Source organism: Petromyzon marinus, chromosome 10 (assembly GCF_048934315.1).
Source record: "Petromyzon marinus isolate PM22_M1 ecotype Great Lakes invasive population chromosome 10, UKy_Petmar_22M1.pri1.0, whole genome shotgun sequence".
Classification (NCBI taxonomy): Eukaryota; Metazoa; Chordata; class Hyperoartia; order Petromyzontiformes; family Petromyzontidae; genus Petromyzon; species Petromyzon marinus.
The window spans coordinates 16,693,391-16,720,311 of NC_133676.1; the positions used below are offsets into that span (position 1 = coordinate 16,693,391).

Here is a 26,921-nt window from a genome sequence, read left to right on the forward strand (position 1 = left end):
CACACACACACCCACATAGAGCCCCCACATGAACACACACACACACACATAGAGCCCCCACATGAACACACACACACACATAGAGCCCCCACATGAACACACACACACACCCACATAGAGCCCCCACATGAACACACACACACACACATAGAGCCCCCACATGAACACACACACACACACATAGAGCCCCCACATGAACACACACACACACATAGAGCCCCCACATGAACACACACACACACACATAGAGCCCCCACATGAACACACACACACACATAGAGCCCCCACATGAACACACACACACACACATAGAGCCCCCACATGAACACACACACACACACATAGAGCCCCCACATGAACACACACACACACCCACATAGAGCCCCCACATGAACACACACACACACACATAGAGCCCCCACATGAACACACACACACATAGAGCCCCCACATGAACACACACACACACCCACATAGAGCCCCCACATGAACACACACACACACACATAGAGCCCCCACATGAACACACACACACACACATAGAGCCCCCACATGAACACACACACACACATAGAGCCCCCACATGAACACACACACACACATAGAGCCCCCACATGAACACACACACACACACATAGAGCCCCCACATGAACACACACACACACCCACATAGAGCCCCCACATGAACACACACACACACATAGAGCCCCCACATGAACACACACACACATAGAGCCCCCACATGAACACACACACACACCCACATAGAGCCCCCACATGAACACACACACACACACATAGAGCCCCCACATGAACACACACACACACACATAGAGCCCCCACATGAACACACACACACACATAGAGCCCCCACATGAACACACACACACACACATAGAGCCCCCACATGAACACACACACACACACATAGAGCCCCCACATGAACACACACACACACCCACATAGAGCCCCCACATGAACACACACACACACACATAGAGCCCCCACATGAACACACACACACATAGAGCCCCCACATGAACACACACACACACCCACATAGAGCCCCCACATGAACACACACACACACACATAGAGCCCCCACATGAACACACACACACACACATAGAGCCCCCACATGAACACACACACACCCCACATAGAGCCCCCACATGAACACACACACACACCACCACATGAACACACACACACACATAGAGCCCCCACATGAACACACACACCCCACATAGAGCCCCCACATGAACACACACACACACCCCACATAGAGCCCCCACATGAACACACACACACACACATAGAGCCCCCACATGAACACACACACACACACATAGAGCCCCCACATGAACACACACACACCCCACATAGAGCCCCCACATGAACACACACACACACCACCACATGAACACACACACACACATAGAGCCCCCACATGAACACACACACCCCACATAGAGCCCCCACATGAACACACACACACACCCCACATAGAGCCCCCACATGAACACACACACACACACATAGAGCCCCCACATGAACACACACACACACACATAGAACCCCCACATGAACACGCACACACACACCTCCACATAGAGCCCCGAGGCGAGGTCACCTGGCCGACAGGTTTTCACCCAGAAGCACTCTCATGGGGCCAAGCTTCACGGTTTCTTGCGACCAGGGAACTGGGCGACCTCCCCCGAGGCTAGCATGCACCGCGGCGCCGTGACTTGGGTTGTAATCCCGTGGTCACGACGGGGCTGCTGAGCCACCGCGGGTAGAAAACACCCACGACACACACGGGTCAGCAGGCAGGTAGGGGGGGACGGAGTCACGAACGGCGGGAAAAACAGGGCCGGCCCTCTGATTGGTCGGACAGATGCGCTTGTTTAGAGGGTGAAAGCGGACGTCTGAGAGAGCACCGGCCTGGGGAGAGTGGCGGGAAATCCGAGCCACCTGATTGGACAGGAGGCCAGCGGACCAGCACCGATTAATCTTTGATGTAGAGGACAATAAAGAGAGAAGGTAAGGAGAGGGAGAGTTCGTATTGTACTCAAGCCAGCGCTTGGGGCGGTCGACTTCCCAGCCACTCGAACGTCCGTGTGACGAGTCGAAGTGCAGCGAGGATCCGACCCAGCAGCTCCATACGAGTCGAACTGTGAGTACCCGAGAGTGAAATACATCGCCCCATGTGTGTGTTTATATATAAATACATCGCCACACGTGTGTGTTTATATATAAATACATCGCCACACGTGTGTGTTTATATATAAATACATCGCCCCATGTGTGTGTTTATTTATAAATACATCGCCCCACGTGTGTGTTTATATATAAATACATCGCCACACGTGTGTGTTTATATATAAATACATCGCCACACGTGTGTGTTTATATATAAATACATCGCCACACGTGTGTGTTTATATATAAATACATCGCCACACGTGTGTGTTTATATATAAATACATCGCCACACGTGTGTGTTTATATATAAATACATCGCCACACGTGTGTGCAAGCGTGCCCGAGTGTACCGGGGAGCGGTGGCGCAGTGGTTAGCGCGCTGCGCTACACAAACCTGGCGACCCGAGTTCGATTCCCGCTCACACCCAACACCAGTGACGATTATCTGAATCGGTCCTGGGAATCTGCTAGGTCGACTCAGCATCAAATGAGTACCTGAAATTTCTAAATTCAACCAGTCTTACAAAAGGATAATCACTTGTGTGTTGTTGCTCTGGAGAGTGGGAGATGGATGTTCGGTCGCCGCGTTGATGGAATTCGTCGTGATTTCTCACTGAACAGAGTGGGCCGCGTGAAGACTTCCATCTTCCACTCCACTAACCAGCGAGTTCACTCAACTGTGAGTGTACTGCTGTGGAACATTGCCACCTGGGCAGATATTTTACAAATGCTGTGTAACACCAGAACAATATAAGCGGAAAGATCCTGCTCAGTGACAAATATACCTACTTAAATATTTGGGACATGGATGAAAGTGAATGTTGTCTGCCCTGCAGTTATCAGTTTTGGCACAGCCTGATCTCGGCAAAAACAGCACAGCTGGATAAAGAAAAATAACTCGGTGGCTGTTGCTGAGATGTGGCCTTTCATTATCTGAGTGTGGCAACAAGCACAGATTCATGGCATGAAAGGATGACATTTTATTCCTTTTTAAACACATTGTAAAAACACAAACAATTCGCATGCTTTGTATTCTGAAATCGAATGTCAATAATGTGCCTTTTTCAGAATTTAAAGCTCATTTAACCTCTAAGAAGGATAATAGCAATTGTGTTTTATTTACAGTATGTGCATATTAAATCAAGGTGCATTATTTGTACAGAATCAAATGATATATATTTTATTTACATTTCGTTTCATTACAGTTTCACTTTTTGAAATGGTAAACAATTGCAGATTAGGTGGCAGACAACCCGACAATCAGAAAATTGGAGACAGGGCTTGGGGTCTGGCAAATATATTTTAGATTTCTCAGCACGGACTTTGAGTGTTAACACATTTCTATTGATGCTCTCCAAGCACTTTGGTTTCCTCCCATATGTGAAATATAGATTATTTTTAATGGATAAATTTGCAAGGTAGGACACCCTGAAGTGTTTTGACTTAAAACATTCGTGACTGCAGGAATTCATATTCTATGGTTCTTTCGGTAAAGTGACGTAGTTAGAAGAAAAAATAATACAAATAAAAATGAAAACAAAAAGTTAATACAAAATTATAAAAATATCACGACGTTTCAATCGCAACACAAGCGGTCGCCATCAGGCACAGGGAGGTTAGCCTCTGAGGGCAAGCTGTTTATAAAGGTTTAGAGATGGGTGGGGCGGCTAATGTTAATGTAGGAAGGGCTCCGACACAAGCAGTAGGTCTACACCAATCAAAGAGCTGTTTATAAAGGTTTAGAGATGGGCGGGGCAGCTAATGTTAATGTCGGGAAGGGCTCCGACACAAGCAGTAGGTCTACACCAATCAAAGAGCTATTTATAAAGGTTTAGAGATGGGCGGGGCAGCTAATGTTAATGTGGGAAGGGCTCCGACACAAGCAGTAGGTCTACACCAATCAAAGAGCTGATTATAAAGGTTTAGAGATGGGCGGGGCAGCTAATGTTAATGTAGGAGAAGGCTCCGACACCGGCAGTAGGTCTACACCAATCAAAGCATTGCACCTCACTCCACACACCCACACTGCTGAAGGTGGAGGTGGACAAGAAAACACAAATCAAGTCATGACCCAAAGTAGTTGCTGACATCTTTCCAATGATTGCTGAGTTTAAAACCGTCATCTCGGTTGAAATTGTGTCTGTGTGTGTGGATGGCTGCGTGAACGAATCTTTGTCGATAGCCAGTGGGCTTGCAAAGTACCATCGTCTTAGATAAATCAATTTAATGTGAGCCAGCCGCATTAAAGTAATGATCAGCCACTGCAGAAGTATTGGTCCTGCCATGTTTCAGATATGCCTTATGTTCACGAACACGGTCCGAGACATGTCGTTTGGTTTCCCCAATGTAACTGCTGCCGCAGATACAGCTTAATTTGTTGAAACACCCTGAGCAGTATCTTGAGATTTGGTGACTAAGTGAGACTTTGTGGGTTAACAAATTATGTTCCTTCTCTGATGCTTGGGTTTGTACCGAGCATTGTCCGGCCTGACATGTGATGTTTCGCTTTACATGCTGGCAGCTCCTCCTTCAATTCAGTTCTTTCAATTTATGTAAAGGCTCCCAGGATGTGGAGTGAAACGTTGGACATCATGCCGCAAAACATGCGATACAACCCAAAAGGACACCATAGCGCTGTACATTACAACTGCAAAGAAACGTACACAGTAAGGAATTACCATGTATTACTTAAGTCCACTTGTTGTAACGTGGTGTGTCACCCAACCAATGAGCATGCAATACAGCAACACAATATCAGAGGAGGTGAGACTAATATCAAAGAACTGAGTCAGAGAAAGTAATTCCAAATTACTTGGCTGGAGGCCAGTCTCTCCACAGGACAACCACTGTTCACTTTTTTTCCATAAATGCTGTAATAATTTTTAATAACACCTGAGGGATGATGAGCCGAGTTGATCGAAGGCCTACATTAAAACGAACAGCCTCCTCGCTGCGATTCAATCACCCTGCCACAGAGCCACAAGAATAGACGAGTATTATGTTTTGTATCTATACATCTCCATGCAAAGATAAACTTCACCCAAAACTTGAAGGATGGGTACCTCAGTGGATCCAATAGCCCAAACGTCTTATCGGAGTGCAGCACCTAGAATCTCTTGGTCCCTGTAAAGGCTTAGCCTTGGGACGAACAATAGGAATGTGTTCTGCTCTGAAAGGTATTGAACCTCAACAGCTCCCCGCTTGACAATATAAGCACAGTCACCGGTGACCTTTGCAGAAGGTCACTGCACACAAACTACTTTTTAGTTGAAAATTCTGCACTTTAAAGGACATTAATGTCTTTAATAGTACATTTGAAGCCATCAAATCGGCTTCAATCTGTGCGGTATGTTAGAGAACCATATAGTTATCGGTTTAAGTGTCGTCATGCTCTGATTAGCAAAAGGTATTGCTCATCTCTTTTTTGCAGTATTGAACCTTTTTGTAGACATTACACATCCCCATGACGGAGACCAGTGTCTCCAAAGGAAAACTGCTTGCAATGCCATCCTAACAAGTGATACCCATTGTATTAGCATTGCAGAGTTGACCTCAGACTGGGATTTTAACTTGAAACCTGTTTATTGTGAGTTGAATGTTCGACAAGAGCAACGCCCATCTAGCTTGTGCCCAATTATGCAGACATAATTATTTCAATTCAAAAGTTCTCTGGGTTGCACAGATCATTATCCAGCCATGTCTGGTTTATTGATGCAGGGATGTATTCCGTAATGCCCCGAGACGTTTTACTTTTAGAGCAGCACAAGGGCCAGAGTGTAGCATATTGCTGACGAGGTGCGTTCACTTGTATTGCAACTGGTGAAATCAGTGCCGCGACGTTGTCTTGACTCAAAGAGAAATAGAAAACGGCATGAACGTGGATGGCTCCAATTTTCTCCATGCACATTCTAAATCAACTTGACACGTGGAAACAAATGGGGAGTGCATGCCCCTGCACTTCTTTCAAAGCCATTTTCGGGGGAAGGCCACTGCAGGAACATCTTAAATCACAGACATTAACAAATATGTCAGCTGATATTCATAGATATGCATAAGTAAGAACGCACATTTGGTGACAACATTAAAGCTATGTCATAGTACTAACGCCGAAAATATAAATACCATGCTGAAAAAAAAAGATGTCACTCACATCAGCTTCTTATTGTCCTCAGCTGTCTACTTTTATTCCAGTGGGGCTTCCCTTATCTGGCACGACTGATTCATTCATCATAAATTTATCTTGGCAAGGACAATCGGCCCTCATCAGCAAAACCCTGCAGCTGCAAGGAGGAAGCCCATTGCTGAGGAGGGCCATGAGTGATGGCGAGGGATGGACTGAGCAGAAGGCAGATTCATTCAGCGATGTGTAACGCTTTTCAACTGAGCCATCAATGCACGATGCTCTGTCCGTTTGTCTTTCCTCATGTCTCTATAACAGAGAGGTTACAATAATTATCGTGAATATGAACCAATATAAACAACACTTTAGTGCAACTTTATAACGAAACAATCTGATCAGCTGATCAAGGTGTCATGGGTCACATTCCGATCCAACCTTGATCGGTGCAATTCACCCAAACCAATGCCAGGTCAATAAGATTATGAATTTACCATTACTTGTTGCCTCCGAAGTTCAGTGTGTTTGGAGGTGGGAGGTCTCATGCCTGGGCTCAAGTACCGATAGGTCCTTCCGTGCTCAGAGGAGCACGCAGTGCTCAGGGAAAATCTGCGCTGATAGAGTAACACACTCGATGGGGTGTCAGTGTGCCTGGGTCTGTTGTATATGCGTATCTTTTGTTGTAGCAGTCGGAATCTGTTTTTTTTCTGCAGAGAAGGGCCAGGCCGTGGCAGGAAGCTGTATGTGAAATAGTATTCATTGTCCACGAATGCAGCAGTAGCAGCAGCAGTCTTTACAAAGGAGGACAGATGATCGCAATCCGTGATGGAACGTGTTAGCTCCCGGGGAGAATTTTAATGCAAAGACCCATGTGGATACTGCTTTGAATTCCCCATACATGCACACAGATAAATGTGGCATGTTCTTTATTTCTCTTTTGAGAAGAAAAGGCTACGTGCAATTCTAAAACTGTGATTGTAAATTATTATTTTTCATATACAAACACAATGTGAGCATATTCAAAACAGCGGTGGAGGCTTGCTAGAATTATACTATTCTTTTGTGCATTTTTTTTATTCAATGGTCCTTCATTTCAAGTATCAAATGATCAAAGCTAAAATGATAGAATACATCGTATTATGCGTTTTCACGGACAGACTATTCACTAACTAGAATGATGAATTTTATCATTTTTTACATATTGCATGCCTTTTTATAATTAAGAAGTTACCATTTATCATAACATATTCATTATGGCTTTAACAAAATCAAGCAATGTGGGAAAATACAAAATGTCCTTTATTTTAAACTGGGTAATATATCCATTGGGTTCATTATCTCTTTGAATGATACCTTGGAACCCACAGTTATTAAAAAGTTCAAATGTTCCCGTGCTGAAATAAGTGTTTGGATGGAACTCGTATTTTACAGTCGTCCTGAGCCAGTGGAGACAAATTCCACACCGTTGTGATCACAGCTGATCTCTCTGCATTACGATCTGTGTCAACTACCTCATCAAGCAATGTTCACCAAGCGGAGCTCATTTTACTAACCCCAGAAGAGCGATGAGCTGAGTCAATCTTGGCAATGGTTTGAGCTTCTGGAATGCCTGCCTCTCCACTCTCTCTCTCTGCTCTCAAATCCATTTCCTAAAATATGCATATCCTTGGTCACTCCGCTGCTGGATGACGTCCTCCCTAAGCCACCACCACCACCTCTTATGATCCCATAGTATCACAATGCACCCAACACCTACACACAAGCTGGACCGTTCCCTGGCTGCCACTCCATTATTATTCAAGACCATCTGCCATCATCTCTTCCAGCGACATGGCCTGCCCAGGTTCACTTGATGTTCACTTGATGTTCACGTGTAAAGACGGTGTGTGTCGGCAGGCTCCAGGAAGGGTCGGGAACTCGCTAGAAGGTTCAAGATCAAAGGCTGCGCTAAGGGCGAGGTGAGGGCCACGCTGGGGATGAAAAGGGGGCAAGGAGCAAGGATCGGTGCTGTTTGATTGGGGTACGACTGTCGTCACCGTCTTCACGTCGTCACCGTCTTCACGTCGTCTTGTCTTCACATCATCACCGTCTTCACGTCATCACTGTCTTCACGTCACTGTCTTCACGTCGTCTTGTCTTCACGTCACTGTCTTCACGTCGTCACCGTCTTCACGTCGTCTTGTCTTCACGTCGTCACCGTCTTCACGTCACTGCCTTCACGTCATCACCGTCTTCACGTCATCACTGTCTTCACGTCACTGTCTTCACGTCGTCTTGTCTTCACGTCATCACTGTCTTCACGTCACTGTCTTCACGTTGTCTTGTCTTCACGTCACTGTCTTCACGTCACTGTCTTCACGTCATCAGTCTTCACGTCATTGTCTTCACGTCACCGTCTTCACGTCACCGTCTTCACGTCGTCACTGTCTTCACATCGTCGCTATCTCGCCACGCCGCGGTCTTAAAGACAAGTTAAAGTTTAAATAAAGAAACCCTCAACAGTCCGTGTCCGAAGTCACTCCACATGCATCCATTGCCGTAGCTCTCGTCCTTTAACGCTGCTGCGTAGGGCTTCGTTCATGGAAATACCGGCGAGCTTGACAAACCAAAAAACTGTAACACTTGGAAAATCTCTTCAGAACTCCTCACCCACCATCTCACCCACCAATTTAGATTTTATATAAACACAGGAATCTTCATCAGCAGCTTAGAAGTGATAAAATGCAATTTTGCCAAAACCTGTATGTTTAATCTTAGCTGGCACACCACTAGCAACAACACATTATCTTTCATGTCATTTGGATATTTGAATAGATTAACTCAACTGTTGCATGTATTATTCTCAGTTTAAGTAAACAGAATATTTGACAATCTCATTATTAACCCTCTTTTGAGGGAATCGGAAGTCATCCCATTTCTAAAGCATGAGAAACATTTTCCACAAACGATTCCCGGAAATAGATTAACCCTGACTGGGTTAGGGGTCATCAAAGTAATCTAAAGTCACTCATGAGGAAATAATGGGTGGCTTTCTTTAAGAACTGGAGAGCTTTTACTGTAAGCTGATTCTCCCACAAAGTTAAATTTTATTAATCGTGACATGTTCTTAATAAATAGTATAAATACATTTTACCCACGAAATTACTTAATTGTAACCTTCAAATATAGCTTTGAAACTCAAAACATAATAACAAAAAAATCACAAGTTGGTTATTTCAGGAAAATATTAATGTTTGGCGTACGGCTACTGTTCTCGGCCTAGTTTTATGTGTGTGTTATGTGTATAGAGTATGAACACAATGCAACACCATAATATGAAACAACTTCGGTTGTTGAAAATGGCCTTTGGGCATTTTAACAATTATTTTTAAAGGCGCTGTACATGTAAGATCGAATGGACACGAATCATGTATTGGCAAAGTGTTAACATTTTTAGTATTACAGTGCTCGGAATTATAGAATGCTCTTTCAGTGGACCTGGAAACCCAATAGCGTATTGGCTTTTGGACTCAATGAACCCAGAATTACAATTAGGTCATAGAACAATTGATTTTGATGATTGACTTTAATCCACAAATATGTACGAAAACACTTGAGACTAACCAAGTTCATAGATCACCATAGAGCACCTTTTTCCGATCATGCATAACAGCAATGCATAAGAATAACAATTCACCATCACATTCGTGCACGTTACATTGCCTTCAGTGTAAGTAAAAGACAATTTTAAAAAATATATCTTGCTATTTGATGAGCTGCGTCTACATTGGTTTTATAATTTACATTTCAGCAAATAATTTGCGTTTTGCCTACCCAAGCAGTCGATGAATGTGGATTTTTTCAATATCTACTAAGTGTGTAACTATCTATTCCTAGGGTGTATTTCTTGCTGAAACATGAAACACGTCTTGTTTCCACAGTAAATAAAATATACAGAAAGCTTCTTGGCAGTTATCTTCCAGTTTAGCTCATCTGTGACCGTCATGTCAGACTGCCTGAACATCATGAAATGGAAAAAAACATTCTAACATGTGAATGAGAAGATAACCAACCAGTGTTGATTGCAATGTTTCAAGTTTGCAAACATGGTTATGATCAGCTCACTGAACGTTCAGAAAGTGCCCCTGTATTAAAAAAAAATGTTGTGGGTGTGTGCCAGGTCTTATCTTGGCCATTCCCACCACTGGTAACTGGTGTCTGTACCTGCTACAGAATGTGGGCGTTCGGTGAACTCGTTTTAAAATGTGAACTGGGAACTGTTTTCTAGGCTTTTGACACAGGTGAGACATTAATGGGTAGCCTATGTGCCATTTCCCCTCCGAGTCCGCGTGTGACTCTGGCCTTAATAAGTGGCCCTGAATTGAACTTGTCGCAAACTTTGAGACCACTGAGGCTAAAAGATATATCTTGATATGGCTGTTCTTACTTGCATGTGCGTGCAAAAATAATAATATAACTGTGTTTAAAATGTAACACGTTTGCAATTTTATTGGTGAATAAACTAATGAAATATAGTTTATGACTATGTATGGGAACTTAATGGTCTGAATGGGAAACATTTTTTACATCTTAATTTAGCAATACCACTGCCAAAACGTATTATCCTCATCATTTATTTTCTAATGTAATTATTAAGCCAATACTTTATCACAGCACTTTAGATTCATTACTTTCAAATCACGAGTAATGGAAATATATGCACGTGGACTTAAGAGACTGGAGGCAGCAGAAAATAATGAAACATCACCATCTATAGACAATGGCTGCGTGATGCCGTAGCGCATATTAACTTCATAAAATACCACATCACATTCTTCTCACTGAATTGCCAGCAATGGTATACCTTCTTTGCATTCACACCACGCTACGAAACAACTAGGTCCAGCTTTTATGCATTCCCTACAGTGATCCTCCCTGCATCTAAAATTGCAGGTAAGTGGAATTTCACCCAACGTTTTTTTTTCACATAACACCGCTGTAATTTGTCATTATTCACAATCGTCTGAATAATAACGTGGATTCTGTGTTCCTCCTTCCGGTTGAAATTAAACGTAACAGGGAGGCCTCGTGATATATTTGTGTTGTCCACTGTTGGTTGCTGAAATCAAAATTCTCGAAAAATTAGTGCCCAACACTCTCTTAACCTTTTTGGCATTGATAAAAGTCGAGATAACATGATTAAACATCACATACTCAATCTCTCCTTATCAAAACGAACAGAAGTCTTCCCATTATCTGTTTAATCTCTGTCCGGATTCTTCACAACTATCCGCTGATTGATAATGTGACCCGACCCTCCAATAGCCAGTCACAGATGCAAGGTGTGCAATAAGGGAAGTGACACGTTACATCTGACAACTATCATCGTACAGTATTAACAACTCACGAGTACTGTGTTGCCAGCATCGTGAGGATGTCACATCCCCACCGCTATATTCCTTGAGCAACTCAGCTCGCAGGCGCTAGAATGTAAGCAGGTGTCGCCATGACTCGTAGTTTTCCCTTATGTGAAAGGGCAAACTAAACTCCAACATTTCCTTTAAACAAAAGACTAAGAAGGGGCCTCGTGACAGTCCCCTCGATATAAAAGGGACGTTTGTTGTAGACGCTACGTGGGCTGAAGAAATGTCTGCTTTATACGGCTGAGACGAGGGGCACACTGCCAACTGTGTCACACAGAGGACTGCAGCAAATTCGCGTCTACGGGATGCTGCTGGTTTGCGAGAAAGCAGCATCGTACATCCTAAGAAAGCCACTTTACCAGTACAGAGAAGTTGGTGATTTCTAAATGGATACTTCTTTAGCACTTATTTTGCTTACATGCAAGAACATTCAGACAATTGGAATTTAAATAGCGTATACCAAGATTCAGCAAGCATATCATGTGGATATGCTTTACCGTACATAGCAGGGGTTACCAAAATATTTCCAAAATCTTAAACACAAGATCCAGGTTCGTTTCAATACAGTACACAAAATTCGTGATTTAATCCCATCTGTAAAATATGTTATTCCTGACATGCAATACCCTGGTGTCTACAAACTGAACTGTGGTTGCGGCAGTAGGTACATTGGGGAAACGAAGCGACGTGTGTCGGACCGCATCCGTGAACACAAGGCGGATCTGAAACACGGTAGGACCAATACCTCTGCCGTTACCGATCATTGTTTCAACGCTGTGGGCTCACACGAAATTGATTTTTCCAAGACAGAGGTACTCTGCAAACCTACCGGCTACCTTCAGAGATTTGTTCATGAAGCCATCCAGATATATAAACACAGACACAACTTCAACCTAGAGGATGGGTACAAACTGAGCAATCATTGGAAGGACGTTAGTAACCAGGTAAAGTATTAACTGACTGCGATGTTTCCATCCTACCTGCCAATGTCAGCTGTTATTTCGACTCTCTGTGTCTCTCTCTCTCTCACTATGCCTCTATCTTAGATCTCTCATGCTCACATGTCCGTTGCATTGCACTCTCATGCCTTTGGATTGCACTCTCATGCTCACAGGCCCTTTGGATTGCACTCTCATGCTCACAGGCCCTTTGGATTATACTCTCATACTCACAGGCCCTTCGGATTACACTCTCATGCTCACAGGCCCTTCGGATTACACTCTCATGCTCACAGGCCCTTCGGATTACACTCTCATGCTCACAGGCCCTTCGGATTACACTCTCATGCTCACAGGCCCTTTGGATTGCACTCTCATGCTCACAGGCCCTTTGGATTATACTCTCATACTCACAGGCCCTTTGGATTGCACTCTCATGCTCACAGGCCCTTTGGATTATACTCTCATGCTCACAGGCCCTTCGGATTGCACTCTCATACTCACATGCCTTTGAATTACACTCTCATGCTCACAGGCCCTTCGGATTACACTCATACTCACCTGCCTTTGGATTACACTATCATGCTCACAGGCTCTTCAGATTACACTCTCATGCTCACAGGCCCTTCGGATTACACTCATACTCACAGGCCCTTCAGATTACACTCTCATGCTCACAGGCCCTTCGGATTACACTCTCATACTCACAGGCCCTTCAGATTACACTCTCATGCTCACAGGCTCTTCAGATTACACTCTCATGCTCACAGGCCCTTCGGATTACACTCTCATGCTCACAGGCCCTTCAGATTACACTCTCATGCTCACAGGCCCTTCGGATTACACTCTCATGCTCACAGGCCCTTCGGATTGCACTCTCATGCTCACCTGCCTTTGGATTACACTATCATGCTCACAGGCTCTTCAGATTACACTCTCATGCTCACAGGCCCTTCGGATTACACTCATACTCACAGGCCCTTCAGATTACACTCTCATGCTCACAGGCCCTTCGGATTACACTCTCATACTCACAGGCCCTTCAGATTACACTCTCATGCTCACAGGCTCTTCAGATTACACTCTCATGCTCACAGGCCCTTCGGATTACACTCTCATGCTCACAGGCCCTTCAGATTACACTCTCATGCTCACAGGCCCTTCGGATTGCACTCTCATGCTCACAGGCCCTTCGGATTGCACTCTCATGCTCACAGGCCCTTCGGATTGCACTCTCATGCTCACCTGCCTTTGGATTACACTATCATGCTCACAGGCTCTTCAGATTACACTCTCATGCTCACAGGCCCTTCGGATTACACTCATACTCACAGGCCCTTCAGATTACACTCTCATGCTCACAGGCCCTTCGGATTACACTCTCATACTCACAGGCCCTTCAGATTACACTCTCATGCTCACAGGCTCTTCAGATTACACTCTCATGCTCACAGGCCCTTCGGATTACACTCTCATGCTCACAGGCCCTTCAGATTACACTCTCATGCTCACAGGCCCTTCGGATTGCACTCTCATGCTCACAGGCCCTTCGGATTGCACTCTCATGCTCACAGGCCCTTCGGATTACACTCGTTGGGTTGCACTCCCTCGTCGAGGAGGCCGCTCTTCTTCTCCTTCTTTTCTACAGTTACATGCTAATTTCTCACATTAACATCATGCTAATTTCTCACATTAACATCAAGCTAATCCCTCACATTAACATCACTAGCCCTGGCCACTTCTTTGTAACCCTTGAGCTACACCCATTTCAAACCTTTTAAAAGTCTCCCTCAGCAGCAGACCATCGCTCTCCAACCTGATGACAGACACTTGTGTTGCGCCCGAAACGTCGTGATTTATTTTATTTTATACCTACGTGACTTTACCGAAAGAACCAAAGAGTATAAAATGACAAGCTTTGGATAGCAGGAGTACTTGGAGGTTGGTAGACGGAAGACCTTGGCAGTCTGTGCGTGAAAACATTTTGAAGTTACATTTCCTCCCACTGCCGAGTCATTTTGTAATGATCTGCAAGAAAGTAGATACTAAAGACCCTGTGGCACCATACAAGACCCACTGGTATAGACCAGTGGCTTAAGAGATTTTCTAATTGGTTTGAAAAATGTATTTTTTTTTGTAATTGCAAAGTAAAATGAACGTGATCAAAGAGAGTGCACAAACAGAGCATATGGATATCAGAATCTTCCAAGCGCACAGATTCGCAAACGTCCATGCAGAAGTTTTCAAATGCTAGAATTGTCTAGCACCCAACCAACATGTAACGTGAAAGTTAAAGATTGTAAGACAGAGTAGACAATACGTGGTATTGCCAGAACATAAATTAACATAAAGACAATATAATACGACGCAACAAAAACATCCACGTGAATAAGATAGAGCTCGCCGGTGGATCTGAATATTTGATGCAAGCATGACTTATATATTCACACAATAATTGATGTAAGCATGACTTATATATATTCACACAATAATTATGCCATCAGCATGTCAAAAGACAAAAACATATTCAGAACCTGCAAAGCCAGCGGTGCATGACATCATATCAGAGAACTGCTGAATATGCCAAAGTAAGCGGGGAAAAAAACGATGTAGCATCATTGTGTGTGCGCAGTCAATGAGCAGATTGAGACCATATAAACCCACTACATTCGAGAACCTGGTACCATCACAGAATGTCATCAGTGCCAACTCTGTGCTCTTACTCCTTTAAAATGACCCCTCCCCCTCCACCCAGAGCATCCCAACTGCCTCTAAAATCTTCTCAATGATTTAAACAAAGCTGCCCATATTGAAACAAAAAAAGAAAGTACATTTTAAAATATGTGGATGATTAACAAACCATGAATTGGCTCAGAACGTATTCATGCCGACAAAGTTGGAGGACACTTTGTTCCATCACAGCTTATTTTACGGCTTGGCAAAAGTTACTGCCGAATGACATACATTGGCCATTGGTCTGATAAGCAGAGACAGGCTGTCTGTAGAGAGACACTCATCTGTGTGTCCCATTGCTAATGAGTCAAGTTTCTTCATTACAACCATCTGTACTATTTCTCTGTCTCCTTAATTGGGTTCATTAGCCCTAGCATTCAAGCGGTGAAGCACTACCAAATATCCAACGAGGTTAATTAAAGCTGGGCATGCTCTTTGACAGTTTTCATTGATGAGACACTTGGGTGTAATGTTTAGGTTAGCAGGAGACAGAGCAAGAAGCACAAGGGAGTGCCATGTCCTGCATCTTATCATGTGATAACTATGTATTTAGCAGTGAGGCTATATGAAATGAAGTCCATATATCGAAATGTCCATCAACGAAAAAAAACTGTACACAAAGTCCACATTTGTATCTGCACAATTATCGATTTTCACGGTTGCCTACGTACAGTGCAAGCGAAGTTCAACATGCACACACACATACATCCCATGCTTGTTCTATTATTAAGGTCGCTGCAACAAATACACTATGAAGTGCGTCCTCATGAGATCGAATCAACAATAGCCAAAAAGGTATATGGGATTGAACCTGAGAATCCATTAAATTGTGTGTACCATTACATCCATTTCCCTGTCTCGCCGAATCTAACAAAAGCAGTAGAAAGGACATTCATCCCCTTTGTTCGAAGCACTCATGGTGGACACTCCGGTGTCTCCTGCAATGTTTTTAGTTACCTCTTCTGATCCTCCAAAAAGCAGACCCCAGAATTCTACCCCATCTCAGTTTTCCTTGCGAGGCTAAATTGACCACTTCTGCGGTGGTATTATTAATCGGTGCTTCCCCTCCACCACTGTGATAAGCACGTTCAACGTTTACATTTACCACCGAGCCGCTTGAACATTTAAACATCTTCTTTGTACATTTTCAAACAGCACATGCATATTCTTGGTTCTTTCGGTAAAGTCACGTAGAAGGGAAACAATAAAATAATAAAAATATTAAACAATAAAATTCTCACGACGTTTCGACTGCAACACAAGCAATCATCATTAGGTGTAAAAAAACACAAACACACACCTGATGATGATTGCTTGTGTTGCAGTCGAAACGTCGTGAGAATTTTATTGTTTTATATATTTTTTTATTTTATTGTTTCCCTTCTACGTGACTTTACCGAAAAAAACAAGAATATGAATCCCTGCAGTCACGAAAGCTTTAAATTAAAATTTAGCACATGCATGTTTTGTTTCGTGAAATGCAAGTAACTAAAAAATTCTTAAGAGCTTGGCACTGTTCTTCTTCATTTGCTTTTTGTAGCCATCAAATAGATAATGACTTCATCTTTTCTCTTGACCCAGCTTCGCAGCGAAGACACAGCATCGACAACTTTGACATTTTTTTTAAAACACCGGATAACAGAGGTTTTTTGCGCATTTGTAGTAAACGCGGATTGTGTCAGCAACATTTGCGTAAGAACGACACAATTTACACGACATTTCGTTGGGGTAAATTGTTAGTATCCAGCCACGAGACTTCATGAAGTGATTTTTCAGAAAATGGTAATTTCTTGTAATCCAATTCAGTTTTAAGTTTCTTTGGAGGGAGGAGAAAGACCAAATAAATCACTTCAATTTACGTTGCTTTGTTGACATTTTGATTTGAGCTACAAACCTAAAATCTGTGAAAAATAATTATATTGACGGGCATTCACCATCATAATTTATCAAACTGGAAACGTTCACTTTAATAATCGAGCAAAAATAGTGGCGTATTTCATTAAGCCTTAAAATAATTCACAATATTCACTATTTTTAAGTCTAAAATGCAAAATATGTCTATTTTCTGACTTTGACATCAAAGTAAATAAATCAGACTTATTCATAGGGAATGATACTTACCTACAGTAAGTGAAGACGATCCTGCTACTATTATGTAATTGGTTTCCCCATCATGTCTTTGCTTAGTTTCGTATCTACACCCAGTTACGTGAACCCCCTGATTATGCCAGATAAAAAACTGAACCCCTAATTGCGACGTTAATCATACAACATAAACGCAGTGTATTCTCACATCAACACCTTTTTCAATCCCCATGGCTAACAAAGTGAATTCATAGTCAATCTATTTTTGTCTAATGTTTGAATACATCACACCCTTGCAAGCACTCCAACGTCCAATTAAAAAAAAAGCTGTCTTCTTGCACTTTCTGCCAAACCTTCTTGCAAATATGATTAATGAGACCATTGCGCGGAGAGACGTCTATTTGTAACTACTCCCATTACACAATGCGGCTTGATGCAAAGTCGACATGTGGACGAGAAATGTGTTCCAGTCACTATGGAGACAATCTGCACAGCCGCCAAATTAGTCACCCCTTGATGTGATCACGTGCCGGAAGACAAAAGTGAATCGATGAACAGCCCAGACTGGGAAAGAACGGCAGCCGAGGCTGAGAGTCTGGTGACAAGAGAAACAAATATTTAGGGGTGGCTCGGGCATGGGCAAGTAGATGGAGGAGCTCCGAAATGCGGAGTGATGGGAAACGGCATGAATATTAAAGATGAGTTCTGCATAGCAATCGCTGTTTGATCATGCAGCTCATATGCACGTCTTGTCTGGATGCTTGCAGTCGTCATGGCCGTGAGGAAACTCGTGGCTTGTACAGGCAGCGTTTCGTTTTTGGGTTTGCTTCTGTTCATCATCAATTACTGTAGTTGCAAAGCACTTGGTTATCTTAATCAGTGAGCATGTGTGTCTGGCGCTCATACGTTTAATCAAAATGGTTATAATGCAATCAATAGGGCACAACATTTCGCGGAGATAAATGGCTGAGGCGTGCAGCCAAGTTCGGCGTCGCTCAGGTGTTAAGATGTTAAAACACAAAACAGAGACTTCTTGCAAGGAATAATGTCTACATTAACCACATATACTTGTGGTGAGCATGCAAACAAAAACATGCTCTGACAGAATGTGCATTGTCTTTGCAACTGATTGGTCCACACCAGAGACAGCTTTCTTTAGAGCCTAGTCTCACCACCAGTGTTAGACCAGAGGACGCCAAAAGGCGAACAGCACAAAGACAATGCCACTATCAGGACATTGAGAGCTCGGGGTGAGCGGCTACATCATGGGACCTCCCTTGCCACTATCAAAAGATAAGAGTAGGTTTTACCCTTCCTATTAGTTTCAAAGACAATACATCATATACTAACAGAGCATGTTTTTGGTGTGCATGTTCACCACAAGTATATGTGGTTAATGCAGTGACATGCTTCCTTGCAAAAGGCTGCCAGAAAGGGTCAAACCTATTCTTAAAACGGAAAACCCAAATGGGCAACCCACATACCCACGCTACACCAAACAAAACACGGCGGCACTATGACCAAATGGTTTCAACGAATTGACTTCTGTGCGTTCCTTTTAAACCGCCCTGTGTCTTGCTGCTGGGTAATTAGACGATTGTAGTGGGCGACATCACTGCGACCTTTATCGAAGACGCAGTCAACAAGGGGTCGTGCACACATGAGCCAGGGACGTGCCGTGACTCAATCCTCTAACAATTGAGCACGGACACTGTGAACGTAACCGCAGGTCTGTCGAGTGACAATGGATAATGACAGAGCATGAGCCGATTGCCAGTGACAGCTTTATATTTGAGCGGCAATTGGCGCTGCACTGGACATCTCCAGTAAACATGTTTGTTTTAAGTAGTGGACTCTGCAGTGTTTGTCATCACTGTTAAACACGGGGCCACATCAAGACTGCCGTGTGCTTTATTGCCTAGTTGAAAGGCAATATTTCTATCTGTACGGGATGGCACGAGTATGGTATATGGTTAAATAACAACACCAATCCCATGTTTGGCTGCATTGAAGGATAACATTCAGCAAGCTCAATTCGAGCACTCTCTCAGATACGTCAGTTTATGCAAGTGAAATGAATGTTATGTAATGCCCCGCATAATGTAGAGCAACATCGAGGTGTTTGATCAGGCTGCCGGTAAAGGCAGTCGAGGGTAGGCACCAGGTGCCACGTTCCAGGGTTATCCACTGCAGTATTCGAGAATCTGCTCCGAGACATCCAGCGTCCAATTGAAGGCCGCATTGAGCCAACCAATCAGAGCCTCCCGGCAAACTTGTCTTCCGAGTCATGCTGCTGCGCTCTGATTGGGGCGTGAGACGGCACCCTGCACGTGCTTTTAAATTCAACGACGTTTCCATTGCTTCGGAAGCCAAACAGCACGGGTTCTATGTCCAATGGTGGGTTGCATCGCCAGAACCAAACCTCAGGCATTGGAGGCCGAAGTTGCATTGTTGTAACCACAATAGCAGACGGACAAGCACATTCACAGCTTCGGAATACCAACGCATTTATACCAAGGAATCGGACGAATCGTGATCGATATTCAGATTCAATTCAGTTTTGGTGCTTGTTAAGGATTTTCAGAATCAACGGCCGACATTGTGCAACCAGTATCTTCTGGCCACACGGTATGCATACCCATGTCGACCACGTGGGAGTCTCCCCACCAAATTGAGGCAACTGGGTACGTAACGACAGCACATCGGCGAGATGAGCACTATCTTTAATGTATATTAATGCAATGTGACAGTTGTAAATAATGTATATTAAATGCAACAGGAGAGCAAACACAGTGGAGTACATTTATATTTAATGCACTGGAATACCATTATGTAGTATAGAGTGTACGTGAAATGCAATCGAACGATGGCAATGTGTTCAATTATAGAATTCGCTATTATACAGGATCGTCAAGAAGGTCACACGACACTTAGGGTTACGTTGGGCGCTGTGGCCTCTGGCTTGTCCAGTCATTGCATCTTATGGCCCCGATGTCAATGGCATTGGAAAGCCACAGCTTCCAGAAGTAGATTTTTGTGGAAGAAATTAGTAGGCCATGGTTCAAATTTCCCAAAATTCATCAAATTGCCTGCACATTACTCAATTATAATAATAGTAATCCTCACCCCCTACTGGGAGACTAATGACTGCGGACCAGGTGATAAGTTGTTTTGTGCCCACAGGGAAAGCTGCCAGTGCACCACACAGGCACCCTGTATGTGTTTCACGTGTGTGTGTGTGCAATTGTGTGGAGCAGTAGTATAGTGGTCAGTGCAACGCTCTAGTATCCCAGAATCTCAATTTCCCTTTCCAGCGTTGAATAGAAGTGGCACGTTGAATCTTAGCCGTAAAAGGGTCAACCCTAGGTTGACACTGATGCAATTCAGTGCCTTGTTGGTGTTACGCATTATTGGCAGTATTATAAGGATGTCAATAAATGATTCCAAATACGTCATTTATTTGTCCTTTAAGCAATACAGTTTACGGTTTTATTCGGATTTTTTTTTCACATTTGGAGGCTTCGCTGAAATTTGGATTCAGCTGTATTGAATGTACCTCCTTCGGAAGATATTTTTTTTTTCAAGCCACAGTTGCGAGTGAGACAAAAAACCCAACATGTAAGCATGGTAAGGGCTTGGCAAAGGCTATGAAGTTGAGTGGAATAAGCACAGCTCACGTCACCACACCGAGGGTGAACTTTTTTGTTCCCTGAAATGAAAAAAAAACCCATCACACTTTACATTGAGTTACTGCAGCTGCACTTACCACCAATTTTGTGGCGCTCTACAATTTCAGGAAATTGCTGTAAATAAAGGAAAGGGCATTTCAGAGTCGTCGGACAATGTCATATTTTTCAAAACAAATATCTTTGTGTTCAAGTTTTGAAATATTGAACGCCATCACCGCCAGGACACAATAATAGTGAATGCGCAGCAGTTTTGGTCACAAAAATGGCATTTTTTACGAGTTGGGATTAGGTGCAGTTTTGATCCGCACACTTAGAAATCAATAAACGTTCTTTGTGGCTACCTTCTAAGGACACCAGTCACTCCTGGTGTTATTTTGCAGAGATTTATGGCAAAATGTGAAAATGTCTTCCTAAATGTTTCATCAGTTATCTTTTACAATTCCAATATTTGAGACAGGCTGAGGGTGGCATGAAGAAGACATTCTTTTCCGTCCATAATTTTAATTCCTGCCTATAATAATGGATGTCTCTTTCATATAATTTGGGAGAAAGTATTTTCATCCTTTATATGTGTGTAAAATGTTAATTAGTAATGCAAGAGTCAGGAATACTCTGTACTCCATATGGAGGAGCAGTGGTACACTGGGCATCATGTTGCACTACGATCCCTGTGATCCGAGTTCGATTCCCAGTGATGGCTAATCCCCACTGACCAGTATCGTGACGTAGAGTGACGTATCGTGACGTTTAAAGACGTATAGTAAAATAAACTGATAACCGACATGGCATGGGTCGACCTTCATCCAGCTGTGGACTGATAACAGGCTGTAACTGATTTAATATATACTCTACAAAGACAAAGATTCCCCGTATACCCTTAACAGACTGTTGAGGCGAGTGCTGTTAGTGGGCACCTATGAAGGCCGAAACGGCACACGAGGGGGTGGGTGGCCAGCACCATGGCTGACCGCATCGCCGCAGTGTTCACGGGGTGATAAAAAATGACTACCTTCCCATGAGCTATTGCATATGAAGACAAAGGTGTGGTGTATGGAGATGAGGTTCAGGATCACCTGTGAAGATGACCAAACACCCAAAGAACATTTGAGCGTGGGGACATTTTGGCTTGTGAAAAAAAACACGAGGTGGTGCATCTACACATCACCAGACTGCCACGCACCAAGCAGCCTATGCTAGCGCTGTGTGGTAAAAGATAGGGGTTGGTTTTACAATTTAATATTTTTCAATGGCGTTATCTCAGGAAGTAAAACGGTATCTACGTGTGAGAAAACACATTTCGATAGCTTCAACATGGTGTTCTGCATGCACGAAAAATTGTAAATACATTACCTGTACCACCAATTGCCAGTTTTAATGAGAAGGCAACTACAAATTATTCAGTGTCTTAGCATTTATACAATACGTGAAGCCAATTACATAATAAGCATGACACACTGTAATTTATGTAACCGTGCGCTACCTGGCACAGTATATGCAGTTTTCCACAAAAGCACCCCATGAATATACAATTTGAGAATGGCAACCAACACAAATCTTGCCAGAATGGATGCCAAGTCATAGGTCTGTTTAGAGCATGTGCAAAATGGTTGTTAAAAAACGATGTAAGCGTTAATTTCGTTTGAATATTTTCCTAATTGCGCGTTATTGGCGTCACTTTGCAAGATAAATATAAGAGTATTACGTTAAGTGTTCAGGTGCGAAGCCAAACAGTTAGGCCTGAATGTGGTCATTGCGCAAGATGGGGGTTTAATTGAGGTGGAGATTTAACGTTTAAATGTCAGCTGCTAAAAGGCAAATGATAAAGCACAAACACATCACTTTCGGAGGGCTGCATTTACTAATTACAGGACTGTGCAATGAAACTCCGCTAAGACATTGTGTCATCATTGCTTTAAAGTACGGCATCGTAACCGCTTGGATAACGAGCCATGCACAAATACAAAACGTCTATGAAAAACAAATATAGACAACAAAGAAATTAAATGTTCTAATGCTATACAATTCCTTTTGTTGAACGATCATGCCAAGATGTTTAACAATATTCTATCTTACTCTTTGGTTCTTTCGGTAAAGTCATGTAGGTATAAAATAAAATAAATCACGACGTTTCGGGCTCAACACAAACGTCCGTCATCAGGTGGGAAAGCCAAACGTCGTGATTATATTATTCTATACCTACGTGACTTTACCGAAAGAACCAAAGAGTATGGATTCCTGCAGTCACGAAAGCTTCAAATCAAGATTTAATATTCTATCTTAACGTTATCCACACTATGATTAACCGATACCAGATAATTTATGATATTCTGGGTGATACATTCATATAACACGATCCTAACAAGACAGCGTTCATACAGTACAGTACCAAATAAATGTACTGTTAAATAGTAATATACATTATTAGGCTATCAAATAAAATAAGAGCAGTGGTTAACACACTGCGTTATGAAAAGGAGCAATGACAACATTTTTGTAAGTTGTTTGTTAATGGATTTTGCTCACAATACAACAAAAATGACACGTATCTCTTAGATGCAATGCGTGCAACTAGAAATAAAAGCCACAATTACAAATGGCATCGTAACACGTATTTGTCCAATAGATTTTGCGTAATGTGAATCCCACATTATTTTAGACTTTTTCTTTGATGCGACGCAAGCTAAAGGGAGAGAAACATTGTCCAGAATTCACGTATACGCACTAAATTTCCATAAAAAATTAGCAGCTTGTGTTGAACTCATATTCTTGAAGCGACAAGGCATGGCCACCTTACAGAGTGGAGAGAGGTGGTGATGACTGGCAGTGCTGCTCAGCTCACAGAATAAACGATTACATTAAAAAGCTAATTATTGGCGGTGCATGAGGAAATCAAAATGCTTCTCAATGTCGATTTTGTGCATTTTTAAATAGTCAGTAAAAAATGTTTATTAAAAAAATTGTGAAACGTTACACGTTGTTCGAGGACTCTCCGATTTGTGGCGCACATTCACGACGTCTGTATGAGGCCACCGGGGATCAATTTACGACGCAGACACTTCATTTACGATGCAGACACTTCATTTACTATGCAGAAACTTCATTTACGACCCATATTCTTCATTTGCGACCTATCTCCAAACGTGACTGTGGGCATGTTCGAACAGCGAATGTTTCCACCGTGAAATTCAGTAGAAGGTCAGTGAGCTTCATTTCCCAAAGGTCAAGTCACTTAAGCAGGGGGAGGAAGACGTACTGTACAACTTAACGCTCTTGGCATATCAATTTATAGCTCTAGTGGACTGTTTTGTAACAGCATTAAGCATAGTTAATAGGTTATTTTGTTTGTATTCCTTCATGTTAGTGTCTATTAACTTCATACTCACAATAGTTTAGATTTTACTAATTCTAACCTGTGAAGCCTTGACTGACTTGAGGATTCACAGGTTCAAATTGAAGCCTGAAGGCATATGATTGTACATCGGGCCCAACATCTTCTTGCATTCATAAATTGCAGCACAAAATAAAACCGCAAATTTAACGTTGGATTAAACTTTACAATACTTAATGATGAGTGTAAAAAAAAACATGTTTCCAACTCATCGATGGTCTATTCAATGATGTGTCTGATGATGAATAATCATGAGAATTATTTCGTGCAAGAATCCTTTACAGATGTATGCACACGAGGTGGTATCAAAAGACCGACAAAAAATATTCTCACTCCTTAGTTGTGTACAGCAGCCAAAACAAACGATTGTGTGAGATGCCTTGTGACTGTAAGACCAGCATGACTGTTCGGTACACAAAGTTGAACGTCCATCTTGTATTGTTGTGAACTAAAATGCACATTTTTGTAACGTCTTACATTAGATATACCATCATTCTACTTTCAAAGACGTTATAAATCACGGTGTGCAACGGCGTATCATTCATTTGATCTGTGTTGTACTACTAAAAACATTTCCAACATTTTGACCCAGCGATGCCCCCATTTAGCAGGAGCTTTGCAAGGTCATATTTAACATTCAGGTGTCAGCCACTCATCTAATAACACCCTAATGGTTCTTGCCTTGAAAAAAGAGATTGTGGCTAATTGCATTACATATGAAGTAGCTTGAACACAATATGTCCAAGGTGAACAAGAGAGCCATACCCAAGCCATTGTTAAAACTTCAGCCAACCAGATATATGAAAACCCTTCTAATTCCCAGGCCATTCCTTGTGACTCCTACTATCCACTGGAGCAGTAGGGTCCACAAAATCTCCTATTATCCACACCAATTTTATTTCTGTTATTCAGAATTGTCCACGTTTCATTATCGGTGGATTAGTGAAGTCTATTAGCGGATAATAAGATCCGTCCGTGATCTTCGTCCCCCACATGACCATGGGTAGGAGGATGTCTGCCATATATACAAAAGTCCTGTCAAAGATAAGCGCACAATGGCATTCTTCATGAGGTAACTTCCAGAATGTGTTTTTGCTTTGCATACGCATGGTGCAAACGTCAATAGAACGTGAACCCATTAGTTAAAGTTGTTTTTGTTCTAAGGATACCGGCCCATCCTCTGCAAGGCCATGAAATGACGAAAGAATGATTGTTTGTTTTTCTGTAGCAATGGCACACTCCATCAGATGCTCGTGTGGGCTGTCCCTACACATAAGCATACCCATCACTCTGAAACCATGGACCGTGACTCATCTGACCACATCGCAGCATGCCATTGATCTGCTCACCAGTCTTTACAGCTCACAATTAATGGATGCCGAGCGGTCCTTTTCTGCTTTGACGCAAATGACTGCCTAAGTTCCGCCCAGTTGTAAAATCCATGTTCGAGTGGTTGCCTGGCCACTGTGCCGGATGGATGGATTCTTGACGACACAGCGTTGACTTTCATTGTCTGAGCTGCCATGATACCTGTTTGTGATCACCCACCTGTCATGTTCCTAACCCAATGCCAGAGGTCAGTGATAATACCTGGGTCATGTGACATTTTAGCTAATGCATTCTTTGCTAATATATACTAATAGAAAATGCGACCTTATATCCGGTATTACCTCTGACCTTCTTTAAATGTTCCCTAGCAAGTACATCAATGCCAAATCATCTTTCTGCCTTTTTTACGAAAGAACTGGGTCATAGCAAAGCAAGACGCACAGGAAAGCTTCACCCGTCTCACCAAAAATGCAATGCATTGTCATGAACCAGGGACCGCGATTTCATTCAGGAATTGACTCAGCAATAGTGGTAAATGTAAGCCACTTCTAGCAGCTGCAGGGATCACGTGAACCCTTTATAAAGTAACACGTGCGAATTTAAAACATACATTCATACACACGTGATTGAAAGCAGTTTATCTTAGACATCAATCATAAATCGATGAATCAATGCATATTTACACCCGCAGCAGTTCCAGTAACATCTGAATCGTGTTGAAAGTGAAAACAAAACCTGCAGTAGAGACCGTGGTGGAGCGGTGGTATTGTGGTTGGAGCTGTGTGCTGTAAACCCCATCAACTCGAGTTTGATTCCTGGCCCCCTCGACCAACTCACAGTGGGCAGTGCAATGCAGCATGGTCAACACCAACAACAACGACGACGACAAAAAAACCATTACCGTCATGGTGTGGTGGATTGATAGTTCTGATTAGTCTTTTTTCAGAGATTGCTCGCGTGGACTTTGTCCACTGGACCGCAGACAATGTTGGTGCGCACCTCTCTCGGGTCGGGGGACGCGGAGGCGCGCGCTTT

The 26,921-nt window shown here is 42.9% G+C and overlaps 1 protein-coding gene and 1 long non-coding RNA gene across 4 annotated transcripts in view; one reads left to right on the forward strand and one right to left on the reverse strand.

Moving 5' to 3' along the window:
• LOC116940824 (receptor tyrosine-protein kinase erbB-4-like) overlaps positions 1-26,921 on the reverse strand; it is a 285,921-nt gene that overhangs the window by 166,081 nt on the left and 92,919 nt on the right. The window lies entirely within an intron of this gene.
• On the forward strand, positions 140-10,904 carry LOC142924236 (uncharacterized). Its single transcript, XR_012941431.1, has 3 exons — positions 140-2,176; positions 2,827-2,884; positions 8,219-10,904. It is a non-coding gene; the product is annotated as an uncharacterized LOC142924236 (long non-coding RNA).